This window comes from Perna viridis, chromosome 2 (assembly GCF_037379345.1).
Source record: "Perna viridis isolate PV_CMFRI_1.1 ecotype Kerala chromosome 2, ASM3737934v1, whole genome shotgun sequence".
Classification (NCBI taxonomy): domain Eukaryota; kingdom Metazoa; phylum Mollusca; class Bivalvia; order Mytilida; family Mytilidae; genus Perna; species Perna viridis.
Genome location: NC_142446.1, coordinates 38,549,299 through 38,566,540, shown reverse-complemented (window position 1 = coordinate 38,566,540; position 17,242 = coordinate 38,549,299). Strand labels below are relative to the sequence as shown.

The window sequence follows — 17,242 nt, the reverse complement described above, 5'->3', positions numbered from 1 at the left end:
ATTAATACTACACACGTAAAAAAACTAAGTTTTGTTAAATTGTGAAGAAAATGTACATGATTTGTTGAAATAGAGATTCTAAAGTTAATTACAGTGTTGTAAAGTGCTGAATGTATATGTCATTTGTTGATTCTGAAACCAACGATATTGGTAGTACCTCTGAATATATTTAATACAACTGCAAAACAGGTACTATAGTAAACAGTTTTTTCCAAGAAAACGCTTTCCGACTAAAATGTATATAACTATTTAGAAGTTGATAAAATTATTAGATACAAGATTTACTCGAAATATTGATTTTGAAGTGTTAACTGTAAGCTAGTTTCGATGGATTTGTCCTTAAATTAAAAAAAATAAAATATCCGTAATTTTGTTTCATAAGAATTTTTAATGTTTGCTGTTGAGTACATTACTGTAAGTGAGATTTTGTTCTATGATGCAGTTTTTTTTCTCTATTCCTTGAGAACTGTTTAACTTGGACTAATATAAATACAAAGACCTTATTGATGTTAATTCTTAGCTAATCACACACTTCTAAATTGATCCTAAGGAAGAGTAATTGACAGGTTTTTTAGGGAATTAAAAATGGAGCATGTATAACCCCCGAATCTATCTATATATTTGTTTATATTTAATGTCGCCGGTGGCATCCGTGTCGTCTTCGTCAATATTCACTTGGTTTTCGTGTGATGGCCTTATAGTTATGGTTGATCAATTGTTATGAAATTTTGATATGATTTTACTAACTGCTAAAGGAATTTTCCTATTTAATTTTTAGTTTATCATCCCTACCATTTTAAAATCAGGACCATCAATGAAACTGACATATACCACACTGTTGGCTTTTTGTTAATCCCAAAAAACTGAGAGTCCAGAATGATACCAAATCAAACCATGCAAGTACACCTTCAAGGAAGAAGCATTGTAATATGTATATGACTTGTCTAATGGTAATGCAAAGCCCATGTGGAATTTGTTCCCCATTTATTGATATTTATTTAGTAACATATGTTAATGAATATTTATCAACATGCGCATAATTCAATTACTGATATCAATGAATGGAGGGGTTTTCTAGACAATGCAAACACTTTCAAGACAAAACGTATGTATGATTAAATTTGCTCGTCGGGCAATACCAGTCTGTGTCCACACCTATACTTTAAGGGTCCGTTCTTCAACTGATCTCTGTCTTTATCTTGAATGTGTTTTGTCATTTGCAATAATTGTTTAGTGTATTCATCTTATGTTTTTCATTATGCATTGGGCTATTAAGCAATCACGGATTACTATTTCATCGTTATTTATTCATATTTCTTGTAGTTTACACTGTATAATTAACTAAATTGGATTGTTACAGTATTAATGACAGGAAAAATATAACGTTCCTCGAGTCCTTGTCGATTGCCAAGGGACTTCAAGAAAAACGGGCTTTTATAATGTACACAATGCCAGACGCCTTAGTAGCAATGATAGACTGACGTTTCATAAATATTTCGTCATATGGATGTGTCATATAATAAAAGTTGGAGGATAGTTTAAATGAAAACAAGTATCGTTGGTGTCAAATACGTGCACAAACCCAAAGTTTATTTGATCGTTGAGATTAAAAGTAGTTAGTTTAATTAAAAATTCTTAACCTATAACCTGTATCGATATGTAATGTATAATACGTGATGTTATTTTCAGATAAAGATGTATTTAGATACGTCTTCCTTGATTTGTATTTGATGACCACTGACTTGATGCCACTGCAGATAAACCGAAGTTCCCCGAGGTTATTCAACAACCAAGGATATGTTTGACTCCAAAATGTATTAGATTTTGTTTATGATATAAATCAAAATTTGCGGTATAACAAATTTTAAAATACATAAAACGCTGAGGCTTAATTCTTTGTATTGCACATGGTAGAACCTCTCGGTGATTGGCCTGGCTTTTATTTTCGAGTGTTTTGGTTTTGAGTACTTCTTGCATGCAAATAATTCTTTATTTCGATCTTCCTATTTATATTTTTCTAAAGCTGCTAATGAAAGGTAACTCCTTGAAACACGTGTACAGCATGACGAAATTAGCAATATACAAAATTGATATTTTTGTATACTGCAGCCCACTAATTTGCCGTAGAGCTCTCACCTCTTGCTGAGACTTCGCTTCAGCTTGAACTGTGCTCGTCCTAACTGTCATATAGTCTTAGTTTTCTTGTCTTTTTTGAACTTCGTCATTTGATTTGAAAATATTGTTCTCTCTTTGTTTCCATTTAGTTATACTGTTTTTATAATTTATACATTCTAAGATATTTATTTCCCAATCATGTTCAAACATTAATATTAGTTAACTCAAGAATTGAATTTAACACATTATATTGCATTGGCCCATAGATTCAGATCATATTTATGAGGACTGAATGGCAAAACTTTGGTCAACAACCTTCACAAAGCCCAACACTTATTTCCATATCGCATTATCAATTTGATTAGCTGTCAAAGTACGATATTACTCATTATGTTTGCTTTATTTCTTCATAATTATCCTTGTTCAATCAGTATATGATTATTTTATATTCAAAGTAATACTATTATGTTATGCTGTCTGTCTCATTTGATTTCTTTAATAGGTTTTGCCATTGGGAGGAGAATATTTTCTTATGTTCAAAGGGCTGTGTGGAGGACATTTGAAAAGTTGACAAGACTCAATTGCCGACAAAAAACTACTTTGATAATTTGTGTTGCTCATATATGTAAGCTATTTGCTTCAAAAGTCAACCGTCTCAACAAAAGGCAAAAATTAAAATTAAGTTTTGTTTCCCTACCTACTTACCGAAATGCAGGACGTAGGGTCGGGTAAGTGGAAACAAACATTATTTTAAGTGTGGTCTGCTTTGTATATTGTATATTATTGAGTTCAAAATCCGTATGTCTGTCAATGTGTGAAGCTTTCTCCAATCTGTCATACATTTCTTTGGAGCATCAAGGTATTTTAATTTAGTCCTATTTCGATAATGTATGTACTTTTTCATATGTCTTTGGAAATATTTTTCCCTTTTCAAAGAACTTTCCCCATGAAGATTTTGTATAATATAGCAGTATGCAATTTTACAAAACTAGGTTAACACCAATACTTTCAAATTACTTTTAATTGACTAAAGAAAATAATCTCGTCAGTGGTAGATGGCTATACGTCTGTGTTTATTTAATCTTCTGTCATTTCATAATACGTATACAACGAATTATTCCATGGTAAACAGTTTAAATCTCAAAAAAAGAAAAAAAAATAATTAAAAAAGGAAAACAAACGTGTAATCTCTATTCGTATTCGTATACAATATGTATCGTTTTCGCTAATGAGAATGTAGGCATGGTAAAATAATTATGTTTAAATTGTCGTTTTATATAAGTCATGTAAGACTAGATAGTTATAATAGTATGAGTATTTATATCCATCATGCTACTGAAGGTCAATTCAGTGTCATAACAAAGATCATTTCATGAATAATTCAGCTATAAATTGCCATTCAACAGTCACTCTTAAATGGAAACAAGGGCTTGGCACTTAAGCAAAGTGCAGCAATTCGTGATATGTAGTATAAAGGGGGAAAATCAATCAAGACTTGATTGTTCGAACAAAAAGTGTTTACTTTTAATTTGTTGATTCATGATCTTGCGCAAACACATGATTCTTTAAAAAAAAAAATTAACGAATAAAAAAAAAACATCATCGTTCATAAATTATTGTTTGCCGATCAAATACACTGAAAAACAAATCGTTACCTAAAATTATTGAAGATTTTTTAAACCCTTTTAATTTAATAAGAATATAAGCCAACAATTTACTACTCATACCGTTCAAATTATTCTTAGTGAGAAAACAGTTTCTAGTAATGATAATGACCAACAACAGATGAAATTACACACATTTCAGGAATTTTAATTATAAAGAAAATGATCTATCACCATTGTGCAATGATGTAGTTCAGCACTACTACCAGGGTAAATGGTTTCTGTCTTTACAAAATTCAGAACATTTTATGAATGCTTCAGCTATGAATTTCCATTCAACAGCAACCCGTTAATGCAAACATGGGCTTTGCATTTGATTAAGTATAAAAATTCGTAATATACAGTAACCGAATCTTAATTGTTCGGACAGCATGTCTACACAGAAAAAAAATGTGTTTGGAGTGTGTTACGATTACACCTATCATAAACAAAATAAAAAGACAGCTAATGTTTAACATACTTAGGGCACACAATTTTTTTAGGTGAATAAGCAATCTGCAATATTGTCAGCTTAATACTGGAAATCAAATCGTTACCTCAAAAAGTAAAAATGGTTCAAAACCTTTTATCAAATAAAAGTAGAAGCAAACAAGTTACTTATTTTATACATATACAAAATCTTAGTAAGATAACAGTAACCGGCTATGCTGATTGCCAATTTCAAATTGTATGGCACAAATGTCGAGAAATATATTACATAATCATGAAGAACATGTGCAAATACCAGAGTACACTAGTATTGTTCTGCACGACTACCAGGGTATATGGTGGCTGACTTTGCAAAATGTATATACAGATGTTAACATACTACTTTATTAACTTTTTTTTATATTTTTGCACATAAATCAACTCACCTAAACTTTATGAATGAATGATGTAGTTTCATTGTAAACAATTTGCCAATGTAGTAACTCAATATCAGGATAAATCAAGTCAAGTCACTTTTAATATAGTAAACGAAAATGTAAACCAATGGGATGTCTTAACTATATAAACTAAATACTTGATTTCTCATCGTATGTTTGTGCCTCTGGTCAAAACCAAAGTGGAATAAGAATGGCAATAGTACATATTTCCTCATTGCTTACATTTTTGTCCGTAGTTCTGTTTACTAATGCCTATCCCAAAAATCGCAATAGTATTTCGTTGCCGCTTCTTGATAATACGATGGAAGCAGCACTGGTTGCTAAATTAGATATGACTAAAATTAATTAAGAACTTAATGAGTATATTGAAAATATCATACAGGAGCAAGTCAACGGTGCATGGAACAGGACAGAAGTTTCGCTGAAGTTTTTAAAAAAAATGGAGAAGTTTGAGTCAGGAGCATCATTTAAAGGTTTGCAATATACTGTCTAGTGGTAACACTATCTCTTTAAACTGTCAAACTTGCTTGTGTGTCGCGTCTGTGATAAACTCCGTAGTGCACTGTGATCAATCATACAACATCCAAGGTGATTGAAAAGAAAACTAAAACTTTCAAAGATAGCAGTGTTTAAATTGTTATAACACAGGCTATCGATACAGTCACACTTGTGTCATAAAAATGAGTGCCTATAATGCTTAGATAGGAAATTACGTTTTGATCCTATCAATTATTTTTCAATTATCAGTAATGATATAGTGTTAAATTTTTGTCATAAAAACGCATCAACATGGAAAAAACTTTCAATCACACCCTTTTTTAGAAAAAAAAAAGAAAAAAAAAACACCTGATAAGCTTACTTATTTTAGGCTACTCAATGAATCCCCCCAAAAAATCCCTTCGCATACTTTCTGTAACTTAGTTTAATTTGAAAGTGTTTTGCTTCCATTTGTTGTATGCACACATGCTAAAGTAATAGGTTTTGCTGCTAATAAATATTCCACCCCCTGAGTAGCCATGATACAAATGCGATTTGAATGTAGCACCATGCAGTAATGAATCGGTGGCCTTGTTCTGACACATTGCATCGCTAGATTTGTTTATGATCCTAAATATTTGTAAATATTTGTATTTACTTTTTACCGAAAAATAGATGTGCATTTCTAACAGGAGTGAGGAAAGCAAAGAATGATTTATCTGAAGACGGTATTGTCGTCTTTGATGATGTGAAATTGAACTCCGGTGGATGTTACAATGGTTCTGCAGGAAAGTTCACAGCTAAGGACGACGGGTTGCATGTGTTTTCATGGACCACAGTTACCGGACCGAATGAAGATTTTACCTCTTACATTGTCAAGAATGGGGACAATATTGTATCTAATTTCGTAGACAGTAATCTAACCGGACATTTTATGACTGGAACAAGTACCGCTATTGTTGACATGAAAAAAGGCGATACTGTGTGGATAAAGGTGGCTAAAGGCGATAAGCTAATAGCTACTAATCGCGACGTTTCCTGCTCGATGTTTTCTGGATATATGATATAGAAGTTAAGAACTCGTTGTTTATCCTCTTGTGTGACATTTAGTCGTTGAACAGACTTTCCTTTCATCTGTGGCAACATCCCTTCGGCTCCTGCGTATGGAGTGTTCATATCACAACTCATACGTTATGCCAGAGCTTGCCGAAACTACGCAGACTTTTTGTATCGCGCTAGAAATCTAACAAATAGGCTTCTGGAACAGGGTTATGTTGCTACAAGATTGAAGTCATCACTACAGAAGTTTTATGGTCGTCATCATGAACTCGTGGATCGTTATGGTGTATCTATCAGCACCATGAAAACTGATTTATTCAACGGGTCGTAGTTTTCCTTTCCTCGTTTGTCTACCCCGGACTTGACTTTTTATGAGCAAATCGGCGGGTGTTTCTAGAAAAGCAGAGGACGCTTACCCTACCGGTGCACCTGGTCCATGCTCCTAGTTTTTAGTGGAGTCGGAGTTGCTCATTTTCTTTTGTTACTTTATATGTATGATTTTAGTTACTTTATGTTCTTTGTTGTGTATGTCTGTTTTCCATGTCTGGTCTTTGTCCCTAGATTACATTCTTTTGATTACCGCTATAACCTTGGTTCCCTTGATTACTTATTGATTGTTATTTGTAGCAGAAAAGATCAATTCTAATAAATTTTAACGAAATATCGTTGTTCTTTGTCAATACAATTGCGTTCATACTTTGACAAACAGATTCCAGTATATAGTAATAGCCGACTCAAGGCTGAGTTCTAAAACCAATTGTAATAGTCGTTCCATATACAATGTATCAGTAATTAAACAACACTAGAACAATGTTGAAAAAGATAGCTTTTTCTCACAATCCGTTACTCATGGATACCTTAGCCTGTTTCAATGTTGTATTTTTTAGATTGTTGTGTTTAGATTATTTTAGATAATTTGAAGCACTGAACTGATCTCCTGTTTACTTTTTAATGAAACCCACTAAAATATTTCCGCAGTTCGTACAACAGCCAATCAAAAAAGACTTGACGCCACAAATCGATCTGATTGACCTGCACAAACTGTAGGCATTTCTAAAAAAAATCTTCACATTTATACGCAGTTCTTAGTACATAAGTAGGCAATAAAGTGGTGAATTGAAAAAAAATATGAAAAAAAAATTGTCGAATATCTCTTATAGTACTTGCTCCAAGGAACTCCCTCCAGTTCCATTTGCATTATAAATTACTTGCTTAACACAGTATGTTCGTTATTTTCCTGAAAATTCACAAAATGGCAACTCTTCGAAACTCCAACGGTTTTGCTTTACTCGATACTTCCCTCTTTTAACAAAATTAACGCAACTATACTGATTTTTGATAAAAATATTGATTTACACTATTTGTATATTTTGCTCATTTGCAACTTCTGAACATTACAAACAAAATGTATTGAACGACGATGTGTTTACGACTATAGTTATAACTTGATAGTAAAAAGGGAAATTTTCAGTTTTTCTTCATTTTAGATAAAATCAAAGTTTGAACAAAAAAAAACAAAAAAACAAAACAAAAAAAAAAAAAAAAAAAAAAAAACCACAGTACTTTAATGGACTGAGTGTAAGCTCATGTCATTTTCAAATAAGCATATAAACCTTGGCATCAGATAAAAACCTCGATAGATGGCGGAAAGGGTAGGCTAGTTTCAAAAATTTGTCAACGACAAATGCTTAAAAGGATTTAACAAATGGAAACTACAAAGAGGAAGATTGACTCTTCCTAAAATAAGGAGGATGGGACAGTATTATATATGATATACTTGGAGATGAGTCTGTCTTATTATTGCATTAGTACTGTTTCGTTTGAAGTAGCAAGTGCTTCTTTACTTTTAACAAGTTCCATCAAATTTGATTGATTTTGTTTTTATAAAAAAGAAACTACGGTTCTGGAATATAAGATAGCTGCTGATAATAATTTTGAAGATTTCGGTGTAGGAATTTTGTCGGTAATCCCAGATGTTCAGGACATGAATGTGTGGTTATAATCTGCGGTGGTAAATATAGTTTAGAATTAGTTTCACATTATGTACTTTAAAATTACGACGAATATCTATATAGAAGTTTTGTGCTTAGAAATGTGATTTTCTTATATCGCTGTCTTTTAGTTTAAACTTAGATTGTCATATCCTAGTAACAGACAAGATCATTTTGGAAATAATCAATAAAGGACTTTCTTTCGTTTCACAGACTTTTACGTGCACTTTTGAGTACATTCTTGTACGCTGGCACGACATAACAAGAAAGTTTACTACGCAATACAAAATCATTATAATTTGGCAAAAACTTACCTGTCCAAAATATGTTACACCAAAAGTATCTGCGTACGTATAGATAGTATATAAATGCAAAAATATCCCCGTAATCGTATCACTATTCTGTAAACAAAACAGTAAATATTGTTTTAAGGATGGAGAGGATAGATGTCTTTTCTTCTATATTGTGCTTATATGTTGTTATGTTTACAAATGTTTATCCCAAAAATCGGAACGGTATGTCATTGATGATACGATGACGGCAGCACTATCAGCAAATAAAGATATGACAAAAATTGATTTGGCAATGAAAGATTAGATTGATCTTGTGGTTCAGGAGAACGTACTTGCTTCCATTAATGGAAGTGTTTTTACAATGTAGGAAATGATGAATGACTTAAAATCAGAAGTCAGAAGTTGAAACTTCACTTAAAGGTTAGTGAAGGCGTAGCAACGCATTTTTTTTATCTTAACAAGTGAAACATTCTTTGATAATTGATAATCTGAAAAACTCAATTTAAACAAACCAAATTTTCAAAATTGGTAGTAAAAAAGATAGTTCACAAAACATGCATATTCTAGGCATACACCATACACGTAAAAGACGTCTAATGTTTCTGAAATAGTAATGTATTAGAGTTAGGTTGTTAGGTTACAGACCACCAATTCAACCAATGAGCATTTGGAACGTACGCAAAAATAGTCCTACGCAGAAATTACCCCTGTTCCTCATAGTGCTGTGAAAAAAGTTCTCATCTTATTTTAAAATTTTAAACAGTTTCTGAAAGGAAAAACATTTCTGTACATTTTATAGATGCATTTTGCTTCTTGTGATGTGAAGCCTAATCTCCATAATGATTTTTAAATATACCCCTATCTTGTGAAAACACTGGGATTTCCCATGCTATTTATAGACCCTTCACTTCCGGTGACCAGTACTGCACTGCAAGTCTGCTAACCCCACATGCCATTCTGAGGATTGTGAGCTGACATATGTAGAATCATGCTGATATATAGTCATCTGCAGGTTAAAGTTGAGGTAAAGTCCAGAGAAGCCATTGAATATTGTGAAATTAGCATAGAAGCCTATGGGAAGTGGAATTAGTGGTTTTTAGCCTGTTACTCTGTACACTACTTGATTATAGTGTATCTATTATTCGTGTTGTTAATAATGAGTGTCAGCCAACAAGTTGATATAGACATTTATATATTGTGTATTGTAGGTATGTTATTGTGGGAAAGTTGTTCAGGGTATCGTTCGTTCTCACTTTTCCATTTCCTGCTTTAGTTTGGTTCGATACCTATTTCTTGAACCTTCAGATACTTTGTATGCTAGTGTTAAGAGATACTGACACCCTTGTATATACCATATGTGTTAAGGCCTTTACCCACTCATAGTAGTAGTCATTTAGTTTATTTACATTCGGCGCCATTTATCGAAATACCGAAAAAAATGATGAAACTGGAAGTAAAATTGAATGCCTATAATTAACACTGCATGACCAACACTCTGGTGGTATGAGTGCGATCGAGTAACCTTTGAATAAAATAGAAAGTAAAGTGAAACAACGACAGTTAAACACAACTGTCCTAAAGAAAATGACATAAACACAAATGTGTCAAAATATTCTTATGCCAAAAAAGAAAATATCAACAGTATTTTTGATCGACATCATATTATTCCAGTGTGATGAACACATTTTTCAACAAACGGTCCGCATTCTAATGGGAATAAATTGTGCTACTTGCTGACCTATTCCTTCACTCTTAGGAAGCTGACTTTATAGCTGATCTGATCGAAAAGAAAAGTAATCGTTTATCTAAATCCTTTAATTTCAGTTCCACAATTCAGATGACGTATAATCGTTAAACAATCTTAGTTTGGGGATTTTTTTTACATCGCATTTACCCCAAAGAACTTGAGATAAAGTATTCTACAGACACTGTGAAGTCAGCCTAATATCTTGACCTACACTTTTAGATCCATGGTCAAGGAAAACTACTGATCGAACTATACGACAAACACGATGACTTTTCATTCCGTATTGTCAACAACTACGCGACCAGACCACAAATCCAGAAGTCATAGGCTATAGGCAACCCAAAATTATGATGACAGGTCAAACTGGTTGGATTTTAAAAGATACTTTGAATTGTAGCAAAACGTAACAAATGGACTGACCAAAGATAAACCTTAGTTCTTAATTAATGTATGGATGGTGCTACATGTAGGGCCTTGGAAGATATAAACTTCTCAGATATTCATTATGCAGAGCTGTTTGAAGCTTTAACAAAGCAATTGCCCCTGAAAATCAGACGGAGTTATTCAAAAACCAACTTGACAGTAAAATTCGAAGAAATGACCGATTTCTGTCAAAATATTAAAAGGCTAGTACGTATAGCATATCCAAAAGGGCAAAAAGAAATAATAGGTGACCTTGCTTTTAGAACATTTAGAGATGCCTATAATGACAATAACATACAACGGTCTTTCATACAGGTGGGTATTGATAATATTGGCAGTGCATCAAACCAATGTCTTAAGTATGATGTGTTCCATTTACACCAAACGTGATCATATTTAAGACAAATGGCTGGAGACAATACAAACACAGTCACGAACAGAAAAAATTGTTATGACAGGAAACAAAGACGAAATGAAAGGAGGTATGTTTTACCGCCAAAAACCAGGCCACATCAGATTTAAGTGTGAAAAACGCAAAAAGGACAAGCAAGAGCTTATTCAAAGTTTGAGTAAACCCCAATTTTAAACCCAACAGGGTAACTACAGATTAGACCAACCTAATAGAAGTTTTATGTATAACCAACCAAATATATATCCTATGTCTGGAAATTTAATTATGGTGATTATCGTATACCTGTGTCACAAACCCAACATAACTTGAATATTAACGGAAACCATGACCCCAATCATAATGTTAATCCCATAAATGCCATCCCAGTGCCGAGCAAGTTCAAAGGCATAGTTGGTATATTTGAAAATGAACCAACCATGCATTTTGCCAATACTCAAAACAGAAATAATCGGAACAGGGAAACTTTTAAACGCTGAAAGTTAGGGTCAACTTTCAGCAGAGGAAATTAAAGGTCAGGGATCCAACATCTAAAGAGTAAAAAGCTATGAACATGTTGGTCTTTTAATGAAAATTGAATTTTGATTCATATGTTTCATATTTTAATTGACACAGACGCTTCAATGAGTTACTTAACATAAAAATATTTGAAAAATTACCCCTTATATCAAAGCTAGACTAGGGGGTCTTTGAAAATGATTTGAAAATGGCAGATGATATGAATGTAAAATATCTGGATAAAATAAAGCTGCCAGTACCTGTGGAATATCAATACATATATCAGTCATTTATAGTGGCTCCAGTGGATATACTTATTGTTTTAGGTTATGACTTTATGATGAACAAGATGTTTGCAATAGATATTCCAAATAGGTTCATAAAGTTAAACAATAACCCTATAGTGTGCTTTCTTGGGAGTCAAATGCCTACTTTATTTTAAAAATCCATTCATGAAAAGGTCACCATCTCCCAGAATAGTGAAAATATGATACAGGGAAAACAAGACGCTTAGCCAACCTTCCTTACGGTACAACCTTTATACTGGACAATACCAGTAAAGCTTAAAAAAGTAAGGACATACTTGTGACAAAGACTTTTGGGATATTTAAGGGGGATTATCTACCTCTAAGGATCATGACCACAGATTCTCTCCAAATATCATAGAAAGATATGTGTGCTGCAATCAGAAAGTGCATTCTAACAGCATTATAGAGGACTTTAATTCAGTCCTTAAAAATAAACTCCTAGAATAAATGAAAAAAAAATGCTTGAAAGGTTTCAAGGAAATCTTGACAATGAATAATGATGTTAAAAACCCTTTATCCCTTTGCCAAAACATTAAAGTGTTTGGATAAAACTAATGTTATAATACAAAATAACACAAAATAAATGCTACCTGTATACCAAGGGCCCTGTCGTATACTCTGACACTAAGAAAGGAAGTTAATGATAAAATTGATAATATGCTAAAAGGTCGTGTCATTCGCCAGACCCAATGTCCCTTGAGTTCACGCATATTTGTGGTAAAAAAAGAAACTCTTCATTGACAATTTGTATTGATATCCTTAAGGTGAAATTATCTTTCAGTAAAAGATAGTTTTTCACTTGACAGAACGGATTCATGCTTGGATGCTTTGAGAGGCAATACTTTGTTCTCAACTTTTGACCTAGCAAGTAGGTATGGAGCCTAGTGATGCAAACATTTCTGTAATGTTTATAAAACATATTCGTGTTTCAACCATACAATATCTAGAATTCGCCACAGACTTTATTGGGCAGACTAAAATATATTTGTTGAAAAGTGGGGCAAACGATGCACTGAATACCAGATGAGAAACTAACCGACCAAGCGCACAAAGGGACAGATGAAAACTTATAATGTTGGTGAGCCTTTAGAAAGAAAGAGGCTGAATTAATATTCTTTGTCCAGTCACAAAGACAATAAAAGGAAATAAATACTGTTTTTGGTGACGAATAACTTTACCATATTTGCTGAGTCTTATTATATAGCTGATATTGAGGCTGCTACTGTTGAAGACAAATTACTACGGTAATTTATCTGCAGATATGGTATACCACTCCAGATTCATATTGACCGGGGTGCTCAGTTTACTTCAGACCTTTTTTGTGCAAAGTGTAAAAAGCTAAACAATAATGAAACTAGAAATAACCCATTCCATCCACAACCGTACAATTGATAACATGATTAGCAAGTTCATGTACAATTAACAAAGGGACTGGGTCCAGTATCTACCTTACCTAATGATGGTTTCATTAAACTGTTGGTGAAACACCCTGTTTCATGATGGTGGACCGAGAAGTGAAATTACATATAGATTTGTTGTATGGGACCCAAGAAAATAAAACCTATTATTCAGAGAATGAATATGTAGCAAATCTAACTAAATGTTTAGAAAAAGTACGTGAAAATGTAAGGGGCAGTGTGTTCCTGTTTCATGACTCAAGAAGATATGAAGGGAAATCGCCAAAATTTCAAATGATATGGATAGGGCCATTTACAGTGATATAAATTGTATTGTGTCAGGTGCTCTGTACAAAATGAAAGAAAGTCCCATGTTAACAGATTAAAGCTGTTCAAAGGGCATAAGTAAAGATGGTATTAGACCCTTAGGGAACCAGCCCAATAAACTAGAAGACGAACTCGTCTATTTCTATGTTTAATATAACGCAGTGTTTTTGTTTCCATTTACTTGTTTGTTTTGATTGCTTCAATTATTATTCCAAACAGTGTTTATGATATTGATTTGTTTTGACATGTATCATTAATTTGATCTCTTATCCTACATAATAACACGTAGATGAGCTGTCTCGTACTACCATACATCGTGTACTAAGTTACAGCCCTAGATTAATCCTACGAGGAGGAATGACCTGGCCAGCGAAAGCTATATTTGTATATAGCATAGCTGGCCGTGTGGTCTGGGGCGCTTAACTTTGTGTAGGCGGTGTTGTCATAAATGTCACAGCGGTACGAGTTCGAGTCCGGCGGAGGGAACGACCAAAAATTTGCATCTGACAGTTCTGACATCGTTACGAATTTTTTAGATATACATAACAAATGGATATTGCACTGCACTGTTTCACTAGAGTTACTATCGTGATAATGTTTCTATTTTGTGTAAGTTATGAAAAAGTAAAACAAACAATTCTGATGTTCTGCTTTTGCATTGTATGACACGATTGTCACAAACCACATTTCAAACTTCGACAACCAAGGAGATGTAGATTTGAGATCACTAAAATCAACTGTCGACAACAACTATTTATCAATATGAAATATAATGATAAGGCGAAATATGAAGGACAGAAAATAACCTAATCTAACATAGAACGAAACCGTAGTTATCAATTGGTTTGGATGATTGCTTTATCTTAACAATGAACAAAGATACTAGTGAAACATGTTACTTTCATTTAAATACAATGGATGCTTTTTTGTTACGCTTGGATGGATTTTTTTTATTGTTGATTTATCAGGGGAAAATACTGTAGCATGAAAAAAATAGGACAGTTCCGATACATAAAATCCAAGTACATTGCCTAAACATGAAAACAGGAAAGGAAAACATGTTGCATAATGTTATAAACAGAATGAAATACTACAACAAATCACTGCAAAAGACTTTTTTCTTTGGATATTTTTTACCTATAACTAGAAGTAGTCCAATGCATGCTATACACCATTGTAATAATTCATAAGATTGGTTTACATATTGTAGACAAGAACAGGTGTGCATTTTTGGCTGGAGTGAGCAAAAACAAGAAGAATCTTCCTGCAACACAGTTGTTGTCTTTGATAGATTGAAACTGAACCCCGGTGGATGCTACAGTGGTTGTAATGGAAAGTTATTGACGACGGTTTGCACGTATTTTCATGGATAACAGTTTCTCTTCCAAAGGGGGACTTCACTCCGGTCATCGTTAAAAATGGAGTTGATATTATATCCAGCACTCCACAGTATTGTAGAACAGCCTTATTTTGGTCGTGTAATCTGATGCTTTGTAACATTTATCACTTTAAAGAATTGTCAAGCATCTGTAAATCTATGTATCTAGAAATAGCTCAAGCCAAGGCCTTTAGAATGCAATAAAAATTTTCTGAAAAAATTTACCCACAACAAATAGCGTTACCATAGAAACCATGCAAAAATATGCGAAAATTTCCCGCAAAATATCTAAATTTTTAGTTCATGCCCTGAAACTCAAATTTTTTTCCTTTGAAAAGCCCTTCCTCATATTGGCATCGCCGGTTAGATTTTTAGCTTTTTCACTTTGTAATCCACTTATCAAATTTAGCATGGTAAAGTATTGACTTACTTTCAATTTCACAATGAAGTCAAATTGTCATTGAAAAAAGCCCCTTCAACATTGAAAATATATGAAACTTTGCAAAATACTTCTAAAAGTCTCCTTTTTCAGAAAATGTTTTATCAACAATAGATTCTTCATTTTTTAATCACTATAGCAACCACTTGTTTCCATTAATGTCGTTTTTCATCCCTAGCCAAAAGTGTGAAACTAAACTAAACTGTAGAGTGCTGGAATAGCCAATTTTGTGGACAGTGATTTAGTAGCAGATCACAATACAGGAACAAATACCGAGACAATGTTTGGATAAGAGTATCATATGGCGACTATTTGTTTTTTACTATTGGAGGACTTTGGTCAGTATTCTCGGGATACAGAGTATGGGAAAATACACACGACCATCCATTTTTAAATACTGCGTCACAAATAAACTCTGGTTGGTAAAGACTGACAACAAATAAAAATAATTTCAGTGTTTGAAGGGGCAAATTCGAAGAAACACTTGATTTGAATATGAAGAATCATCAACTAGACATGACTCATTCATTTAGTTATTGTGCCTTTTGCGCATAGAAACTTGTAATTTGTGACAGCATTTATCTTTGTTTTTCTATTTCTAATTTGAAGGTATTGAAAATGTATTTTAGAAGATTACTAAAAATATTCTATAAAATTTCGAAAGCGGTGGAGCGAACTAGCAAGAGACTTATTTTGCAAAGGAAACAAAACAACTAGGAAGACATTTTTTTAATTACAGTGTATTAAAAGAACCTTTTAAGAATATAAAAGCATTATAACGGAACTATTGTATCCAATGATATTTGATTAGATAAACCATAAAAATCGGACATTATTTACAGAAATTGATACTTTGCTTAATCAAGCTTAATGTATCTTAAACCATTTATACTTGATGGAGTAACAGTAATTTGATTTAACCAGATTTCTTTCATTCGGTTTAATTCAAATTTAACATTTTTGACAGGAAATCATTAAAATATTCCATACAAATGCTCGACTGGATGATGTATTTGAAAATGCGACTAAATTAGAAACATATATTGAGACATATTAAAATATCGTTTTCGTACTTAAGCGAAAGGCACTGGTGTGTAGTAGCAAAGCAATTCTATAAATTGTCGTAACTTGTGTTTAAACATGTAAAAAACAATTTTGAAAATGTTTATATTTACACAGAATAAGTTTACCTCGAAATCATAATAAGTAAAAAATACTAATCAAAACAAATCACCAAAATTTGTCCCCTGTAGTTTGGTTCGATGCAACCGTAAAGTTAACCGTTGTGATGTGAAAAAAAAAAAACTAAGTGACTAAGTTTAAATTCGTACGTTCAATCAGAAATTTAAGCCAAGAATAAGTGATATGTTTGGGGGTAAAAAAAGGCGTAAGAAGAGTAAGCATTTACAGTCGATTGACTGTGACTTCTAACATTGTTGAACTCGAATAGCCCAAGGTAAATACCAGTTTTGATAAGTAAACTCCTCTATTGAATCAGTAATATTGGAGCTTAGAAGAAAATTGGTAGAAGATTTTTACCTACAGAATAGGAGATTTTTACCTACAGGAAAATGACTTGGTCGTTGTCAAACAGTAGAAAAAGCTTAAGATTCTTATAACTTTGGGATGAAAGTGGAATAACATTGACTATATGAAGAATAATTAAAGCTGTATCTTTTTTGTATAATTGTTATCACCAGCGGACACTACACAAAGACTGGGACTAAATTCTCATCAAATTTACTGAAATCCAAAAAAAAAAAAAAAAAAAAATTGAAAATGTGCATTAGCTGATGTTAAATAGAAACACTAAGCACTTCTTTTATAACATGAAAATAAAAGTTACAAAAT

At 32.8% G+C, this 17,242-nt stretch overlaps 1 long non-coding RNA gene across 1 annotated transcript; it reads left to right on the top strand.

Annotated features, from left to right (window-relative positions):
• Window positions 1–1,053: 1,053 nt before the first annotated feature.
• LOC148624956 (uncharacterized) lies at window positions 1,054–6,005 on the top strand. Its single transcript, XR_015919812.1, has 3 exons — window positions 1,054–1,105; window positions 1,690–5,118; window positions 5,798–6,005. It is a non-coding gene; the product is annotated as an uncharacterized LOC148624956 (long non-coding RNA).
• The last annotated feature ends 11,237 nt before the right edge of the window (window positions 6,006–17,242 follow it).